This window comes from Xyrauchen texanus, chromosome 35, assembly GCF_025860055.1.
Source record: "Xyrauchen texanus isolate HMW12.3.18 chromosome 35, RBS_HiC_50CHRs, whole genome shotgun sequence".
NCBI lineage: Eukaryota > Metazoa > Chordata > Actinopteri > Cypriniformes > Catostomidae > Xyrauchen > Xyrauchen texanus.
The window spans coordinates 23130232-23148500 of record NC_068310.1 but is presented as its reverse complement, the minus strand read 5'-3'; the positions used below and the strand labels follow the sequence as shown (position 1 = coordinate 23148500).

Genomic DNA, 18269 nt, shown 5'->3' with positions numbered 1-18269 from the left:
CTCTCTGCGTGTCTGCGAGCCGTGGCTGCTGCAGCATTGATGGTTCAAGATGAAGAGCATAGTGTTCTCTCACATCCGCTCATTGTGCACACATCTCACCAGGTAGGTGCCATTATGAATAACATTACCACCCAACACATGACCACTCAACGTCGTTCAGGCTATGAAGCAATTTTATTGGCAACTGCTAATCTGACCATTAAGCCAACCTCCGTGATACATGGTTCGAAAATCTTCTTACACAAATTGTTTACCAAAGGTGCTTTTTCTAATGACTCTCATGACTGTCTAAACCGTATAAATTGATGAACTTCCTGCTGGCCAGATGTTTCATCATCTGCCCTGGAGGAGGGGGACCATTGGTACGTCGATGGGTCCTGTTCGAAGCCAAATGATTCTTTATACTGGTGTGGCTAAGCCGTAACTAAACTTCCTAATCAAATCATTTAGGCCTACTCCCTCCCATAAAAATCGGCACAGGCCACTGAACTATTTGCATTAATTAGAGCATGCTAATTGGCGAAAGGAAATCTCATTAACATATACACAGTCTCAAAATATGCATATGGGGTAGTGCACGATTTTGCAAAAATGTGGGAAGGGAGGGATTTCAAGACAGCAGAAGAAAAACCCATGTCACACCAAAACCTAGTTGCAGAATTACTCAGAGCAGCACAACTCCCAACGAAATTAGCTGTCATAAAGGTTGCAGGCCACATGACAGGGGAACTAGAGGAGGCGAGATGAAACAGATTGGCTGATTAAGTAGCATAGTTGGCTTCAAAGGAAGTCGTGATAAGCCCAGATCTAAATCAAGCTGAAGAAACTGTTTCTATGTTGCAGTAAACTTTAGTCAAATATATTGACGTAAAACTTACAGGCAAACCCTTCCGAATCTGATATTCAACATTGGGCCTTGAATGAAGTGAAAACAGATCGGAGTAATTTGTTGAGAGACAAGCAGGATTGTCTGGCCCTGCCCAAATCTGAATGACTCCATCCAGTACAACTAAACTTTCTCCTTTCGAGATACTAATGGGTAGGCCTTTCCCGACCCCATGGGTCAGAGGCCGCGCTAGCTTTCTCTACACAGGTGACACGGAGGTGGTGATCGAGGAATACGTGGATTCTCTAATCAAAACATTGAATGGCATTAATGGTGATATCTCTCTCTCTCTCCCTATGCCCACAGAAATACCCACTCACCCATTTGTTCCAAATCAACAGGTCCTAGTGAAGAGTCTAAAACTGACTAAGTTGGGAGAGACTAAATATATGGGCCCAACCACCGTGCTGGCAGCAACAAGGACCAGGGTGCTGAGCACCAGAGGAGGGTAATACTGATTTAAGGGGATAAAGTGAAAGCACTGGAGGAGCTGAACATGCCGCTTTAGTGCTTAACTGACACCCGAGAATTAGGAGGCCCTGAAGAGGAATAAACTTGGAGTTTTTAATCCCAAGAACAACTAAACCTAGTAGAAATCTACCAAGAACTATTTTATGTAAAATATTCGGCCACTCAGCCCACCTGTAGCTGTGACCCAGAAAGACTGTCTCTACCTATCATAACCAACCACACAGACGAAGAAAAAGAGAAATTCATTAACCTCTCCAAATTATAGGCCAGAAGATCAAAGAATATGGACTCGAGTTGATACATTTTTCCAATCATTCCTTGCTCCCGTTGGTGTTGTGACTCTTATGAATCAAGTAGAAATGAATAGGTTTGATCTAGTAATGTTCATGAATGATACAATGAAGGTAATGGAAAGTGTAAAGAAAGAGCTTAGAGCTCTGCGTTTAATGGCACTCCAGAATAGAATGGTCCTCGACCAATTGACCGCTGCTCAAGGTGGCGTATGTGTAATGGTAGGTGAAGCATGAAGAGGATGGGAACAGGTGGAATTATAGAATTCGGAATTAAGAAAATTTCTGATATAGTTAAAAGATCACGAGCGCACCACCAACGAAAAATATGACTTCTTTTCTTGGTTTTGGACTTTCTTGGCTGTATAAAATTTAACACGCTGCATTTATTGTAATAATCATACTTGTTGTATGTGCAATACTTGCTTGTCTATGGCCCTGTATCATGAGAGTAATCAGGAAGATGAACCGAACGCATGTAACTACAGCTGTACGTTACATTACAATGAGAGTGTGAGCGGATGAGGAGCTCCAATGTCCATGGTATGCGATGTTGAATAAGTAAAGTTTTGTGATCTCTCCGTGATCAAAGGGGGCAATGTGAGAGATAAGATTATGATACTTTGTAACTATTCTGCTAAATTATATTGGCTTATACTGCTTTACTGATTTATATATAAAGATGTGCTTGAACAATAAACGACAAGAGAAGGAACTGATACACTCTGTGTAGTTGTCATTTGTTTCTCTTCCCTCATGAGGTTCGGAGGCGCAAACTCAACAAATGCAGACTGAGACAAACTATTGATAGAGGGACCAAAGAAAACCAATCCTTACTAAGTAAACTCCAGGGTTTTCTTGCAGATACTATCACAATAAAACAAAGGAAGGCGACTCTTAAGGAGTAGTTCACCCAAAAATGAAAATTCTCTCATAATTTACTCACCCTTTTGCTGTGTATGACTTTCTTTTATCTGCTGAACTCAAATGAAGATTTTTTTAAAGAATATTTCAGCTCTGTTGGTCCATACTATGCATGTGAATGGGTGACAAAATTTTGAAGCTCAAAAAATCACATAATGCTGAGTTTACACTACACGATTTTAAGCCCGATTTTCACTCTTGGACTGTTTTGTGGAGATCGCCGACAAAAGCCCGAAATCGTAGGCAAATCGGAGCTCGCACCCATGAGCGATGATCATATTGTATGAATTATCAAAGACGCGATCTGAGAGAATCGCCGACGTGTCGCAGATGCCAGCAAGATCATCTAGAATGTTAAATATCTGGACCCGTCTGCAATTCCAAATCACGCAATGTGAAATGTGTTTTGACTGAATACAACTGCAGCATTGACCTACAGCCAATGAGAGCGCAAGAATTGGGGCACAGAAAGGGAGGAGTCTTGATGTACCTGCAATAGAAAATCAACTAACATGGCTGCGATGTCAAGAAAGTCTCATTGGACCGAAGAAATGGAGGAAAATTTGTGGAACATTGGAAGGAGCACCAGTGCCAATTTGATGTTTCCTCTGAACTGTACCACAATGGGGTGGAGAAAGAGAAGGGTTGGAGAGAAATTACCAATTCTCTTGGACAGTCAGGTAAGCAAATTGGTTGATTTTTCAGTAGGAGGTACTTTTTCATATTGTAAAGAATAAAATATATGATGCCTTGAGGAGATTAAAAACATACACCTCATATTCTGAAATGCATAACATGTGATCATGCACTTATTTTCGTATCTCATTTCACTTCTCGTGTACTTTGTTGTGAAACGTAATTGGAATCGTCGGGGATTCGACAATAGTGAAATGTTTTGTAATGTGTTCACACCTGTCGCAGATTCTTTGTGTAATTTGAAAATGCAGTGACTTCCATAACAAGACAGACAGTTTGTGTAATATGAACGTACCATGATCCGACATCTTTGAAAGTTGTGTAGTGTGTAGGAGGCATAAGTCAGCATAAAAGTAATCCATAAGACTCCAGTGGTTAAATCTATGTCTTCAGAAGCGACATGATAGGAGTGGGTGAGAAACGGATCACTTTCACATTGTTCTTCTTGTGTTTTTGGTGATTCGCATTCTTCATGCATATCACTCCCTACTGGCAGGGAGAAGAATTTCTAGCAAAAGTGGCAGATCTATTAGGCTGCATTAAGTGCAGTTACACTGCACAGATCTGATATTTTGACACATACCTGATTTGTTGAACCTGTTTGCTTTCACGTAAAACACAAGCAACTGTTTATGTTAAGGTTGACCCTGAAGCACATTTAACCGCTCAGGTATGCAGCCACATTTATGCATTCTGTAATAGCGCTTGTGCCTCACGGTAAATGTGGTATGTTTATGTTTTGTTTCACGACTTAATAAATTGTGTTCTTCCCAATTTGGATTGCCCAATTCCTAATGAGCTCTTAAGTCCTCGTGGGGGTGTAGTGACTCACCTCAATCTGGGTGGCGGGGGACAAATCTCAGTTGCCTCCACATCTGAGACCGTCAATCCACGCATTTTATCACGTGGCTTGTTGAGCGTGTTTCCGTGGAGACACAGCATCCATGCACAACTCACCATGTGCCCCACCGAGAGCAAGAACCACATTATTGTGACCACGAGGAGGTTACCCCATGTGCCTATACTTAGGAGACCTGGCTGGAGTCACTCAACACGCCCTGGATTTGAACTCATTACTCGAAGGGTGGTAGTCAGCGTCTTTACTCGCTGAGCTACCCAGGCCCCCCAAACGCAAGATTTCTCTCAAAGCTTCAGCTTCATACTGGAAAAAGGAACATTTATGTACTCCAGTTGAATCACTGAGCTTGCAATTAGCTCGGATTCAAGAAAATCTCTAGGTTTTCATACAAACTTGAGTCCGTCATTTGCACAGATTCTTTTCCCCCCTTCTGTGCGGGAGCTGTGTACAGGCGCACAGCTTAGAGGGAACTTTGGTCATAATTATGCATGAAATAATGTATCCCCTCACTAAGCTAGCCATTGTAAGAATGCAACATCATTGCAGAACTGAACAAAATAAGTGGTTCAGCTGTGTTCCTGTGGACTTTGATGTGGTGAATGTAAATTCTTCATGAACCTGTGAGGACAACATCAACAATTCCATTATGGCCAATAGACACAATGGATTTGCACTTAAGGGTCTGTGTTGACATCCAGCTACCAATTAATGTTATCTTTGTCACTATTATTAGTGCAATTGTAAATTACAAAACATTCTTTATTGCAGGTAACATTGAGACTGACCACACAAGTCAAGGAACAATCCTCTGTGGCAAGACAAATAATTGATGTATATCAGATGAATGAGCTGTTATATATGAAAGTTCTAAAATTTATTTGGCCCAAAAGTCTGATTTTGTTGGATGCTGTCACACTCAGCACGAGTTTGGATCTGTATGACAATGTGAGGCACTGCCAGTCACTTCCTGGAGTCCAGACGCCCCACAAATCATTGACATCATCATCAGAGAAAACACTGAGGGCAAGTACAGCAGCCTGGAGCATGAGGTCAGGAGTTTACACTACCCATTCAACACACTTGCTCTTTATATTTTACACAACCCAGCCTTTTTCTTTTTTCCCCTCTCTTTCTTAAGGGTGTCATGGAAATGTAAGCATGAAAATGTATTAATAAAAAAAATTAAAAGCAAGTCATTAAAATAACATTTTCACTAGCACAAATCAGTGGCTACACTCACAAAATTGTTTTTATTTTCACACAACTGAAAATATCCATGAGCATGGAGCTTTGAAAAAATATTGAAGTTATCCCAGTGAATAAAAAACAATTCCTGAGCGGGCAAACGGTATGAACCTTTTTTAAATGTTTGATAGAAATGTCAGTATATAGTATTGAGAATTATCCATTTGTTCTGTTAATACACTGTTAATGATGTAAACATTAAATTTTAAATCTATGTATGACCTTTTATTTATGTATGACAAAAGCATTTTCTTTTTCCTCTCGTTTTCTCTTTTCCAATCTGTACCTTTGTGTGCTTCATACTAGCGCTTTTGGTGCACACCCGAGTTCGAATGATGTCAAAGTTTGGTTTGTTTGGGTGGTGTGAACACTGTTCACCTGTCAACTGCACCTGAGTCTACTTGAAAAGGTGGTCTGAGGTATGGTTCAAGTGAACTCTGGTGTGGTTCGCTGCTAATGTGAACGCAATAGTGTGAATCGCAACTGCTATTTATGACGTATAATTTCCATCTTTGCAGACTCCCGATCACAATTATCATGGTTTAATAAATTTTTCATACCTGCTTGTGTCCAAATAAATCACTTTCAGAGAGCAGCTCACATTCTTCACATCTCTTGCAACGCATCCGTGGGCTCGCAGCAGACAAACGCTAATATACTTCACATCATTGCACATTCAATGCATCCATGGCAGACAGACATAATTGTCATTTTGTGCATGCAAAGATTTGGTGGTATATCCAAAGAGATTGTTCTTGCAATGTTGTAAGGAAGTGGCCTCTGGGTACCCAAACATTCATTTTTATAGTATGATTGTGGATAACACCACCATGCAGGTTAAGAACTCATTCACAAAATAATCAGAAATCATGCTATCATCTTATTAGAACCCAGGATTTACTCTGCCCCAATTTATGAGTTAGTAGTAGTTAGTAGTAAGCACAATATACATACGTACATATTTTATGTGCTAATGTGCCTATACTATCAAAAAATGTGTTTCCTCCCTCATATATTGCATGGCATGGTGTTGCCTAATCTGTATGGCAATGTAGTCTGCAATATGTGTGCCAGACTGGTGGGTGGACTCGGTTTGGTGCCTGGTGCCAACTATGGACGAGACTATGCTGTGTTTGAAACGGTTGGTCTGAAGGATATTACAGGAAAATGGAATAATGCTTTGGCATATCTAAACCGTGAGGGCCTTAAAGGGATAATTCATGCAAACATTTAAATTCTCTCATTATTTACTCACCCTCATGATATCCCAGGTGTATATGACTTTCTTTCTTCTGTAGAAGAAAAAAAAAAAAAAACTCTGCTCAGTAGGTCCATAAAATGCAAGTGTATGGTGATTACAGTCAGCATGAACATCATCGATATGACTCCAGCGGTAAAATTAATGTCTTCTAAAGTGATACGATCACTTTTGGTGCAAACAAAGATCAACATTTAAGTACTTTTTAACTATAATCCAACGCTTCTGGTAAGCTTCACGAGAGTGTGGAGTCCAAGTGGTCTCTCGTGTGACGTATTTGCATTGCCATGATACAGGGGTAATCTCATGTTCTCCACTTGATTGAGACATTTAGGATAAGCACACAGATCAATACAAATCTAAACCAAAACCAACCAAGATACTGTAAAGCCTTCTTCCTACTCATTTGTAAACAGCGCTGCTCTTCCGGCTGTGGCAGTTGCCTCAGTTCTCGCATTTCAAGTGCCAATGCAGTTACATCACACGCGCATACCACTGCAGACCGGAAGTATGATTTAGAGTTAAAGTACTTAAAAATTTATCTTTTTCAAACAAAAAGATTAACAGCTGGAGTTGTATTGATGATATTTATGCTGACTATCTGTAATTTTTGGAGCTGCATTAGAAAGAAAGTCATACACTCCTGGGATGTCATGAGGGTGAGTAAATAATGAGAATTTTTGTACTTTTTCTTGTTTTTCACAGATTATATTGCATCAACTGATGGAAACATTACTCATAGAACATTTTTAAAAGAATCATGTGTTTATGGAAAGTTGACACTGTCAATGATCTTTTTTTTATTAACACCAATATTTTAGAACTAAAATTATAGTAATGTTAAGGGAAAGTGTATATTTTAGGTGCTGTGAATGGTCAACACTTCATTTAAGATGTTCACCGTTCTTAATTACCTTTTTGTCTTCACCAGTTCATATTAAATGTTCCTGTGGTAGTATAAGTATAAATATTCCATGTAGTCCCTCAATTAAAATTAAGTAATAACTGCATGTGTAATAATTATAAAAGAATTAGCAAAATGCTCTGACATTTCAATTTTCAAAAACAATTTAAAGGTATGAATTCTGTTTCTGAAACTTTGAAAAATCACGAGCACTCACATGAGATGAAGACTCCAGTCATATTTGTAACCTTCTATAAAAATCTATATTGAGAGGGTCCCCTCAAGGGGGCTGCCTTATTGGGATCACATGACCAGTTGAATACTACTCAATCTCAGTAACATCCTGTTTTTGGTCCCTTTCACTCATGGATTAAATTAATCATAGTTAACTCTAAATAGTGGATTTCTACAATGCCATCAGAAACTGAAAACTTTTGCATTTGAATAAGGGCTGTCCCCGACCAAAGATTTTCCTAGTCGACTAGTCTTTAGTTTAAGCCATTAGTCGACTATTTGCCGCACGTTTATGGTAATAATTTAATTAGTTAAATATATATATTTTGGGGGGCATCAGAAAATGGATTGAGTTCCAGGGCTGAGAAAGAATGTTATAAGTAGCACTGCCAACACTGTTCTACATTGCAGAGAAATACTAAACCATTATAATGAGCCTTTAAAATATACATTTTACAAGCGCACGCATATATACTGTATATATATATATAAAAGCTTGATCTCATATATATATATATATATATATATATATATATATATATATATATATATATATATATATACATATGAGATCAAGCTTTTGACACTTAGGACAATTGAGGGACATGTTCACAACTATTACACAAGGTGAAAACATACACTAATGCTCAAAAAGACAACAAGCTAATATATGCATACTATACTTTATGTAATTATCTGTAATATAGATTGTGAAGAGCAGAATTAAATAAATAAAATCTCTTATATTTGTATAAATTATGAAAGGGGTGTGAGCATTTGAGGCAAAAGTAAATGCAAACTTATCTTCTCAACTATGTACTGTATACTGTTTATTAAACCTCAGATTAATGAGTTATCAGCTGTCTTTTCTTCTGCTTTCTATCTTGTTTCTAAATCGAGCAATTCTGTGATTTGGTGAGTAAAAACAGCCATTTGGCTCCTTAATGTTTCAGTTTAGGAGCCAATGGCCCCTTAGTCATTTTTATAGTCTGGAGCCCTGATATATATATATATATATATATATATATATATATATATATATATATATATATATATATATATATATATCACTTCATTATTTTAATTGCTTTTTTTTCTTTTTTTTTTTTGGAGTGCAATTTGAATTTAGAAACGTATTTGATTTAAGTGTTTCATTTTTTTTTAATTATTTTTTTAATAATTTAAATAAATAAATAATTGATTTAAATGCAAAATCACTAAAGCAAAAATATTCAATGATCTCTCAGCCAGGGGGTTGCCGATGTTATTGGATATTGTGATTTTTTTATATATAATATATCAAGAAGGAAAAAAAATGATTAACACATATGATGTATTTACCCGGACAATGAAACACCTGACTGGTAGAAAATGCACCGATGAAGTAGGTTATTTGCCATAGAGATGTTGCCCTTCACAACTGTTGTAAAACCATCTTTCAAAAACACATTTTAATTGCACTTAATTTTTTTCCAGTTTAATTTTAATTTTAAGTTAAAATGAATAAATAATTAAGTTCAAAGTTTGAAATCAAGGTGTCTTGCTTTAATGTGTAGGCTTAACCCTAACCCTGCTTGACAACAATTACCCCATACCACCTATCATCCAACCAGCGGACGACTATCAGGGGGCAGCCCAATTTTCAGACATTTTAATAATCGATCGTCGTGGAAATTAACGTGTTAATACTGTAAAATGCAAATGGTCGACTCCAAATATGTGCATGTAGCCTTCTATTTAAATATAATTTTAATTATTACACTTAAGAAATGCAAGTATTGGCAATGTCCTCTTAAATATTCTTAGTGTATTTTAATACATCTAGGCAATGTTTATTCTGAATTTGTCAATTTGTTTAATTACTGTTAATGAATTATTGTTAGTACCCACCCTGCTAGAACTGTACACATCCAGAGTAACGAAAAGGGCTGGTAAAATTACTCTTGACCACATTCACCCAGTACACTTCCTCTTCGAACTGTTGCCCTCTGGCCAGTGCTACAGAGCACTGAGCACCAGAACAACCAGGCACAGGAACAGTTTTTTCCCTCAGGCATCCACCTCACGAAACAGTTAAAATTCCCCCCCAGTACTTTCCTTTGGTCAGTACAACCATGTGCAATATTCAATCCATCCATTCCTACTTGTATCCATATTTCATTTATATTCTTTAACATATTCTGCCTCTTCTTCAATACATTAAATCACCTGCTCATAACTCTATATCTATATATAAAATATACAAACAACATTATTGCGCTAATGTATATTGAATTTGTTTTGTTATATCGTATTTTTTTAATGTCGTATATATGTTTAAAGCTACACTATGTAACTTTTGGCCCTCTAGCAGTTAAAAAATAAAACTGCATTCGTCTTGTGGAGGGAAAATGTTTTGGTAATGATGTAAGTTGTGCTTCGTCTCTGCTCCTCTGTGTGGATGTTTCGAGGCACCGGTGTACACAAGGATACAGGACATCTTATCAGAGCGAATGGACAAATAAAAAAAGAGAAAAAGAAAAGACGTATATCCGAAAACATGTCATCTGAGCAGATAAGTGTCATATCTTATGCTGTTGTTTTGACTTATTGGAAACATTGATGTTTTTAAATTAATTAATTTTCCTAAAATTAGGCAACATTTGTTAACATTAGACATAACAGCTTGTCTGATAAGGTCAAACATGGTAAAGTTTTTCTAACGGCAGGATATTCTGGCCAAATAGAACATGGTAGTAACTAATTTATTGATTGTCATTGTTACCAACCAGTGGTCAACATCATTTCAAGACTGCCATTGCCATTTAAAGAAAAATAACACGTGTGCTATCAAGTGAAACGTTCTTCATCGTTTGCAGTATAATTATTGTATTTCACTTTTTGTGTGTGATTACATAAACCATATCAATAAAATATGTTACCTGTTGAGTAAGAAAAAAGCCAACTCTGGGCTGCTTTTAAATCCTTTCAGATCTCTGAGGTGTTGCCACCTCTAAGCCAAGCCGATGTTGATTCGGGTTTTATTATGGACTTGGTTTGGTTTGTTTGTTTATACAACTGGTGATTCATTGGATGTTTGCTGTTTTGAATGATCCATGGTCAAATTTTCACGTTCATTGTAACAACAAACTTTCAGCTTTAGCTACTCCCACACATGTGCTACAGTAGCCAGGTCTTATTTTCTCTGTGTATCTATGACGTCAATACGCATGGGCAAATTATGTATGTAAATTCCCGCGAAATCTGTCCGAAAGCGCTAATATATGAATAATATAATATCATAATTCTAGGTTTATCAGAGTGTATTTGGGTAAAGTAAATACATGGATTGGAAGATGAATTTTTGTTGCACTCTCTCATTAATAACATTTTGTTATTTTTTTTACAAATAAAAAAATGACATAATGTAGTTAAAATGTGTATGTTTGTATGCATGTATGTATACGTTGTATTCTCTTGCACTGGAAGCTTCTGTCACCATGACCATTTCCGTGTGTGTGTGTGTGTGTGTGTAAGCATACATGGCAATAAAGCTAATTCGGATAATGATTCTAATAAGTTTTAAACAAATCTAACTCGTTTCCATATTTAGTTCATTAGAACTTCACGTTGGGGATCCTGGGATCTTTCGACCTTTGGACATATTTGTTTATTAACACACAGTGTGCGATGATGGGATATCAACTGAATGTGCTGTAGTTTGGGATGAAACAAAGAGACCAGCAGATCAACTGTGCTTGTTTTCATGTTGTACTTGAGCTCACTATCATGGTGTATGAAGAAAACGTAATGTCCATTTATTGAGAAACGAACCGACACAGATTACATTGAGCCACTTCATCGATGCCGCACTTTGACACTGACAAGATATGATATGCAGCGCGCAAGCGCCCTCTGGCGGGACATGACTGTATAGGCAGCCTCAAAGTCTGCAGGCATGGTTCATGAAGGCATTTTTTCCTGAAATTAATTAATCGACGATCAATAAGATTGATCGATCAAATTATTATAATTATTAATAGTTTATAGATTAATCATTAACATCCCTAGTTTGAATGATGCTGCAACCACAACGCAAGGTGTCAGAGTAATTACAAGACGATAAATAAAACAATTACTGAGTGCACCTTTAAAGTCAATACCTTATGCTTCCTTAATACTGTTGCAGTATTGAACTTAAGTTGACGTTTTAGTTGTTTTTCTATTTGTTGTTAGAATAGGCCACCAGGAACACAGGAACATCGCCAACCCCACTGCCACACTGCTTGCCAGCTGCCTTATGTAAGTGGTGTATGATGGTAAGATGGTTGAACTTAGCTGATTTTGGCTTCTGGTTCTTTCTGCCATCTCTTTTAATTTTAATTTAATATATAAGATTCTGTATGCACTGGCAGCATAAAACCAGTTTTAAGCTTATACAGTAATGCTTTTTCACTGTGGCTTCATACTTATCCTAGTGATTTGCTGATTGTTGATGTCCTATTCTTTCTTAGACTTCATGACTATGCCACCATGATCCGAGATTCAATTCTCACAACCATTAATGAGACAAGGGTACTTCTGCTCTCTAACATATTTTCCCTGAACATATTTTAGGTATGATCTAGCACATCCTGTATAACATGTTAAACACGTTAATGGTGAAATTGAGAGGTGTGTGAATAACTGCCAAGCAAGTAAAAAAAAAAAAAAAAAAAAACACCCTTGCATTCTTTAACAACTGCTGGTGGTTGGAGTTCTGCTTCCAGTAACTTTTGAAGACACACCCTTAAAAATGCATTAAACCAGTTTGTGATACAGGGAAAGAACAGTACACAGATCACATGACCAGCCATGTCTTGCAATTTAAGGTAAAAAATAAATACATTAATACATTTAAATAAATAAAATAAAACATCTTGCACCCTTGATAGTTGTCAGTATCAAGTCCAAGACAACTGTTGTATCTGTATGTTGTATCAGAATCAAATAATTTCATTATATCAGGTTAAATCATTTCCAGAGGAATGTAAATGTTATGTCATATGTCTAAGCATGTTTTAATGTGTATGTTTGAAAGCGATTTCTCTCTGTTGCAGTTGCCTACAGCTGACATCAGGGGGCAGGGAACTACCTAAGAAGTGGTTCATTTTATCATGAGGACCATTTAGAGCAACAGTACCTTCACCACAGAGATCTAAGCCGAGCCAGCATCACTCCACCACTGCTTGATACTGAGCAAGTACTGAACACATTATCTTCATGAACATTCAATGTGTTCATTTATTTCAGAATTGCTAGCCATAGCTAGAAATAACAAGCCTGATTTATTGTAAATGGGTAGTTGACATCCTGTGGTGTGACATGCTATACTGCATCTAAAACTATTGAAATTAAGCAGTATGGTATGAGATGCCATACTATATGATATACTTCCGACTAAAGGTCATGGTTCAACTGCGACCGTATTCACAATATAGCATGGCCTTGAGTGCCTTTTTATATTATTTTATTAAGCATATGTATGTGTCTTATAAACAGCATTTTGCTAATTCTTTTATAATTATGCATGCTGCTTTTATGACCGCATATTAATTGAGAGACTACTGGAATGTGTGAACTTAATCTTTATTTGAAAAATAGTTGAATGATTTTAGGAGATTCATTTTTGTTTATTTTTTTAGGTAGATTAGTAAATAGGCAAGATGGTGACAGAACCACTAGGGGCATAGCAAATGGTAACTGCATAATTGATGGTTCCACTTTATATGAGGTGTCTAACTAATATGCACTTAAATATATCATACAATGTACTTATTATGTACATTTGAAGTCAGAAGTTGTCATATACATTAGCCAAATACTACATTTAAACTCAGTTTTTCACAATTCCTGACATTTAATCATAGAAAACATTCCCTGTCTTAGGTCAGTTAGGATCACTATCTTAAGAATGTGAAATGTCAGAACAATAGTAGAGATAATTATTTATTTCAGCTTTTATTACTTTCATCACATTCCCAGTGGGCCAGAAGTTTACATACACTTTGTTAGTATTTGGTTGCATTGCCTTTAAATTGTTTAACTTGGGTCAAATGGTTTGGGTAGCCTTCCACAAGCTTCTCACAATAAGTTACTGGAATTATGGCCCATTCCTCCAGAAAAAACCGGTGTAACGGAGTCAGGTTTGTAGGCCTCCTTACTCGCACAAGCTTTTTCAGTTCGGCCCTCAAATTTTCAATCTGATTGAGTTCAGGGTTTTGTGATGGCCACTCCAATACCGTGACTTTGTTGTCCCCAAGTCATTTTGCCACAACTTTGGAGGTATGCTTGGGGTCATTGTCCATTTGGAAGACCGATTTGTGACCAAGCTTTAACTTCCTGGCTGATGTCTTGAGATGTTGCTTCAATATATTCACATAATTTTCCTTCCTCATGATGTCATCTATTTTGTGAAGTGCACCAGTTCCTCCTGCAGCAAAGCAAACCCACAACATAATGCTGCCACCCCCATGCTTCACGGTTGGGATGGTGTTCTTCAGCTCGCAAGCCTCAACCTTTTTCCTCCAAACATAACTTTTTTTTTCATTAGACCAGAGGACATTTCTCCAAAAAGATCTTTGTCCTTTTGTGCACTTGTAAACTTGCAGCATTTCAGGTTATGTCGTTATAGGACTCGTTTTACTGTGGATATAGATACTTGTCTACCTGTTTCCTCCAGCATCTTCACAAGGTCCTTTGTTGTTGTTCTGGGATTGATTTGCACTTTTTGCACCAAAAATTCATCTCTAGGAGACCGAATGCATCTCCTTCATGAGCAGTATGATGGCGGCTTAGTCCCATGGTGTTTATACTTGCGTACTATTGTTTGTACAGATAAACATGGCACCTTCAGGCATTTGGAAATTGCTCCCAAGGATGAAACAGACTTGTGGAGGTCCACAATTTTTTTTTTTTGAGGTATTGGCTGATTTCTTATGATTTTCCCATGTCAAGCAAAGAGGCCAAAGAGGTAGGCCTTAAAATACATCCACAGGTACACCTCCAATTTAGTACACTTCCTATCAGAAGCTAATTGGCTAATTAAAGGCTTGCCATCATTTTCTGGAATTTTCCAAGCTGCTTAAAGGCACAGTTAACTTAGTGTATGTAAATTTCTTACCCACTGGAATTGTGATATAGTCAATTAAAAGTAAAACAATCTGTCTGTAAACAATTGTTGGATAAATTACTTGTCGTAACAAAGTATATGTCCTAAATGACTTGCAAAAACTATAGTTTGCTAATATTAAATCTGTGGAGTGGTTAAAAAATGAGTTTTAATGACTTCAACTGTACATACGTGTTGTTGCATCTAACCTCAACCCTACCTACTCCTAAACCTACCTATTCAGTACCTCAATCTCAGTAGAAGAAAATGGGATGCTTGTGAGAATTTTGCAGAACAACAAGTAGTTACACAGTAAAAAAAAATGTATTGTATGTATTGTAAAGTTAGTACATAATAGTTAAAGAAACCTAATATAAAGTGTGACCAAATTGATTTTAGGAGAACTACTTGTAGACAAAGGGCCTTTCTTCTGTAAAAGGCTCTCAGCTTCGGCCAATCAGGTGGCAACATTGCAGTGCATAAAATCAAGCAGATATGGGTCAGGAGCTTCAGTTAAAATTCACATCAACCATCAGAATTAAAAAAATGTTTTGATCTCTGTGATTTGGGCCATGGTGTGATTGTTGGTGCCAGACAGTGTTGTTTGAGTATTTCTGTAAATTCTGTAAATTTTCAAACACCACAGTCTCTAGAATTTTCTCAGAATGGTGCCAAAAACAAAAAAACATCCAGTCAGCAGCAGTTCTGTGGATTGAAATGCCTTATTGATGAGAGAGGTCAACAGAGAATGGTCAGACTGGTTTGAACTGACAAAGTGTATGGTAACTCAGATAACCGCTCTGTACAATTGTGGTGAGAAGAATAGCATTCTGAGATGCGGGTTGGCGCTCCTTTGGTGGCACGAGGGGGACCTACACAATATCTGGCAGGTGGTTTTAATGTTGTAGCTGATCGGTGTATGTCACGTCCACCTATATATTTGGCTTTTGATGTACTTCTGGCTTTGTAGGTCTCTGCTGATAAGTTTGACCTGTTTTCTTTTCACAGATGGATCAGCTTCTTGAGGACATCTGCACTTCATTTTATGACTCAATAACGTTGCTTTCACATGAGCCAGGAGATTTGCCCTTGATCCCTGCAGTCTTGACATGGATCACGGATGTGAGATGGATCACGTGAACTTCAGTCCAAAGAAGTGGGTTGTAGATTTCATTTGAAATGCAACATATTTTGGCATTGTGCTTGTTGTCATTCTTGAACTTAGTGGTGTATTCATGGGACCTGCATAGATTTTACATTTAGGATATTGTTTCTGATCAGTTATATTGTTTAAAACTTAAATATTGATCTGTTTCTCACCCACAGCTATCATGTCACTTCTGAAGACATTGATTTAACCACTGGAGTCTTATGGATTACGTTTATGCTGCCTTAATGGTCCTTCAAATTTCTGGTCACCATTCACTTGCATTATATGGACTTACAGAGCTGAAATATTCTTCTAAAAATCTTAATAGTCTGGATTCCCTGTAGTGACCTTTTTTAAACATAAATTTATTATTGATAAGTCTTATTCTGGCATACTGAGTTAATCCTGCACATTTTTCATCAATTGTCATGCGATTTGCATAATTGTTACGGTATAAAGGTTTAAAATATGAATATCTGTACCACCTTGCACAAATCCTTGATGGCTCAATAATAAAATAAAAACATTACGTATAAAACAGTTGTATTGTTTGGCTTTTTTACTGTAATGTCAATTACATAGATCACAGGTGACAAAAAACTTCACCCAGAAGACTCACTGTTGTGAGGTAAGTGAGGACCCAAAAGCGATATAACAGAAAGTCTTTAATGAAGTTCCAAATAGATCACTACAAAACACAAAGTCTTCTCCTTGAGAGGCGAAAAGGTTAACATAAACAATCCGCAGCGCGGACCAAGAATGAAGGGAGCAGTCCTCAGCGCTCCTTAGCGGGCCTCCCTTAGGCGGCTGCCGGGGCTTGCAGTGTGACGCCGACAGGCTGTGGATTCCCCTGGGGTTGGCAGGGATAGAGGGGAGAGCGTAGGCACCAGACCTCTAACAGCGAGGGGCGAACTGAATAGAACACAAATCCAGGTGGTTAACGGAGAGAGGGGTGCAGAGGAGCGGGAACAAATACAGGACAGGACAGGACAGGACAGGACAGGACAGGACAGCGACAACTCTGACGGTAGACAGAAACAGCCTGTAGCGTTCTCTAGTGAGACTCAGACAATGAAGGCAGAGAAAGCAGGGAAAGAAGTAGAGCGCTAATCAGCAGGGAAAACGGAATCAGCTGGGGAAGAATTAGACGAAGAATTAGGGGGAGACGAGAGACAGCTGGGGAGCGAGGGAAAAGGAGAGAAGTAACAAAAGAGGGCCAATAGATGGCATGAGAGTAGAAGGAAAGAACAAGAGCAAAACATACGATATGACAGGATAAGACATGACACTCACTACTTAATTTTGCAACTTGAAAGAAGCTCTTGCTGTCCACATAGAATAGCCAAACTATTGTGTATAGTTCTACTGTATAGACCTTTTTCTTACACCGCATCGTACTAACTGCAGAAACAAGTTTGACGATTGATGTGTCAAGTGTAAATCTGGGCACTAGGGAGGCAACAAATTATTACTACAGTAAGCATTTAGCTAATCCTACTTTACATGACATTGTTTTCAATCATGTTTAAATTGATTCTCATCCACAAACCTCATGTATACTTTTCCAAATTGTATTACAAGATTACGTCTCATGACGTTAAACCCTGATATTAGCGATATTTATGGTTTACAGCTGAACTGTGATATCATCATGTTTGAGTGGAAAACCCACGGGAACAGAATCAAATAGCCTATAACATAATACTACGAAGGCCTAAATTGAGATGCAATAACTCCCACTGCTCTTTGACAACCTTTGAAAATCCAAACTAAATAAATCAGTGGAGGAAAATATGTGGAATGCAATTTGTAGATTATATAAGTCTTTAGACTAATAGACATGTCAAGGACTGAAGGCATATCATTTTGTGGGAAAATATCCTGTAGCCCTGTACGTCAAGTGATTAGAAATTCAAGGGGCTGAAAAGGGTTGTGCAAGCATGGAAGAAATGTTGTGAATATTGCTGACCTTAAAGGAATAGTTCACTCAAAAATGAAAAATCTCTCATAATTTACTCACTCTCATGCCAACCAAGATGTGTATGACTGTCTTTCTTCAGCAGAACACAAATTAAGATTTTTAGAAGAATATTTCAGCCCTGTAAGTCTGTAAATGTGAATGGGTGGCAACTTTTTGAAGCTCCAAAAAGCACTTATAACCATCATAAAAATTATCCATGCGATTCCAGTGATCTAATTAATGTCTCTGAGGCAAAATACTAG

The 18269-nt window shown here is 37.6% G+C and overlaps 1 long non-coding RNA gene across 1 annotated transcript; it reads left to right on the top strand.

Annotated features, from left to right (window-relative positions):
* The first annotated feature begins 12855 nt into the window (after window positions 1–12855).
* Window positions 12856–16451, top strand: LOC127629129 (uncharacterized). The gene is made up of 3 exons (XR_007968743.1): window positions 12856–12988; window positions 15905–16052; window positions 16223–16451. It is a non-coding gene; the product is annotated as an uncharacterized LOC127629129 (long non-coding RNA).
* Window positions 16452–18269: the final 1818 nt, after the last annotated feature.